Source organism: Alosa sapidissima, chromosome 17, assembly GCF_018492685.1.
Source record: "Alosa sapidissima isolate fAloSap1 chromosome 17, fAloSap1.pri, whole genome shotgun sequence".
Classification (NCBI taxonomy): domain Eukaryota; kingdom Metazoa; phylum Chordata; class Actinopteri; order Clupeiformes; family Clupeidae; genus Alosa; species Alosa sapidissima.
This window is the reverse complement of record NC_055973.1, coordinates 19,956,770-19,959,269: the sequence shown is the minus strand read 5'-3', so window position 1 is coordinate 19,959,269 and position 2,500 is coordinate 19,956,770. Positions and strand designations below refer to the sequence as shown.

The 2,500-nt window shown below is 44.1% G+C and overlaps 1 protein-coding gene and 1 long non-coding RNA gene across 4 annotated transcripts in view; one reads left to right on the top strand and one right to left on the bottom strand.

Annotated features, from left to right (window-relative positions):
* Positions 1-2,500, bottom strand: part of cadm1b (cell adhesion molecule 1b) — a 214,351-nt gene that overhangs the window by 68,635 nt on the left and 143,216 nt on the right. The gene's annotated exons all lie outside the window — the stretch shown is intronic.
* Positions 1-2,500, top strand: part of LOC121688813 — a 96,462-nt gene that overhangs the window by 8,798 nt on the left and 85,164 nt on the right. Inside the window, exon 2 of the long non-coding RNA XR_006024699.1 lies at positions 544-547. This is a non-coding gene — a long non-coding RNA (uncharacterized LOC121688813). The remainder of the gene's footprint in view (positions 1-543; positions 548-2,500) is intronic.

Genomic DNA, 2,500 nt, shown 5'->3' with positions numbered 1-2,500 from the left:
AAAGTGAAAATACGACATTAGAAAGGCGAACAAAAGTTAACGTTGCTTTTGACGTAGTACAATGAAGAAAACCGATGCTCTGAATACTGATTACGCTGTCTCTAAAAGTGTCTCTAATTGACACATTTAACCGCGATTTGGATTAGGCCTAGACCTGCTTTTCACAGGCGCAAGTTTTTCACCGCAAAACAGACGTGCACTGTTTTCATACAGTACATATGGCAGAATACCTAATGAATGGCTATTAGCACTTCTCCATCCATGTGTTTGCGCAATACTCCCACTTTCCCCTGATCCTCCTTTGAATGCACATGCATGACATGGAAAAGCGCACCCAATTTCGCATAATTATGAAAGTAGTTTTAATTAAAATATCCTAACATGAATGATGAGCGAATCTTGCCACAATTAACACTAATATGAATTTGAAAATTGAAGATGTCACATAACGTGACACCTCTTGCTTGAAGAATGGGTCTGTCCATAACTTCCCACCAGACTAATATTCTAAACAATCAGTCAGCAGAAAGTAGAAGCTATCAGGCAAGTGTTATTTAAGTAAACTCCTGGTGTAGGCTACTTACAAACTTTCCAATGCCTCGTTTTATGAGTGCAGGCCCATTTTGTACTACTGTAGAAGTTTGGTAATATTCCGGACATTATTAGTGGGGTAATTTACAAGATACACTTTGGGTTCCATTGGGCTGATATTTAGACTGATAGCGTGAACTCGACCAATGTTCGACCAAGTGAAAAAAGCTTCTGGGGATGTGTTTGGATCGCGGTCATCGTGCAAATGACCCTAGGGTGAAATTCACTCCGAACCATTGCTTTAAGTGATAACAATAACGTTAAATCTGCATTTGCGATTGCAGGCGACCGCGATTTAGCCTTACTCACTTTTACAGGCTGTGCTAAGCTCAGTTCTGCAGCTAGGATGAAGATCAAAACCTATTCTTCCGGTCACTTCTGTCTTATTAGGACTCCCCTCACAACATAGAAGAGACCAGAAGAATAGTCATCTTGTGAGAAGTCCTAGCAGCATGGCAGCGAATAGGTAATACACTGACAGCACAAACTGTCCTTTTTTACCCTTTCTGTACACTTTCAAAGTTCAGAATACTTCAGTTTGTCTGCAGGGACCCTCTCCACAGTAGCACAAAAGTGAAATGATATTTGGGGCCTAGTCAGTGGCTTAAAGTAGCAATTTACTTTCACGTATTTAAATGGCCCCAAAGGCTTTATGCAATTTCCCTGCAAACGCATATTCCGGTCTTACTCAAAACTTCATTATGGTCTTCAATGAGGTTACACTCATTATCATTCAGAAACAGGTTCTTTTTAGACCGGATGATTACTTTAACATTATATATTGCATATGAGTGAACAGGTATGATCACGCCTAACCTGACTCTGCCAGATGCTAGATCACGCCTGCAAATGTGTAATGAACTAACTTTGATTTTGCCACCCCATCTGATCTGCATGGCACCCTCACGCCACCCTAAAAAACATTCTCTCGATCGTCTACAGCGGGGCACAGTGAAGGGTTAATGGGCGTGCTGGTGGTGGGGGGCATGCTGCCAGGACTTTGATCTGGCATATGGCAGAGTGCTCCTGCTGCTTGTGTATACAGTCCATCATCTGATAAAAATGTCATGTCTTTAAAAGAGCACTCCAGCAGGCTTGGCTAAATGCTCTGCATTATAAAAAGCCTGCTATTAGCGCTGCACAATAGAGCGGAGTCTGCGCGCCTGTCAAAAGGGAAAGCGTTTCTCCTCTCTTCACTTCCTCCCAGCATCCATCGCGGTGAATGGGCCCGTCGGAGCCAGCAGCAGCGCCAGTGCTGGCCAGAACAAGCACCAAGCCCGGCTGGGTAAGTGGCGCAGCTTACATCACATCAGCACAGTTGCCTGGCGGCGCACCATGGCACTTAGCTGAGTGCCGCTTTCTCTCTCTCTCACACACACACACACACACACACACACACACACACACACACATACACATACGGTACATACATACACATACACAATTGTCTTTAATTGGCTGCCATTCTGTCATGGTAGGCTTCAATTTAACTTGGATCAATTGAGCAAATGAATAAAAAGAAGTAAATCAATAATGAGAATGTTGTTTGGAGCAGACTGCTTCAGTGTGTACATATGTGCATGTGTGTGTGTGTGTGTGTGTGTGAGTATGTGTGCGTGTATAGGCGTGTATGCATTGGTATGTATGAGTGTGTGGGAGGCCGTCTGTAAGTTGCGTGTATGCATTGGTATGTATGAGTGTGTGGGAGGCAGTCTGTAAGTTGGAATGTGTGTGTGTGTGTGTGTGTGTGTGTGTGTGTGTGTGTGTGTGTGTGTGTGTGTGTGTGTGCTCCTACCCAGTACAGTGATGTCTGCGTAGGCCTCCTGTGTGTGTGTGCATTGTGTGTGTGTGTGTGTGTGTGTGTGTGTGTGTGTGTGTGTGTGTGCTCCTACCCAGTACAGTGATGTCT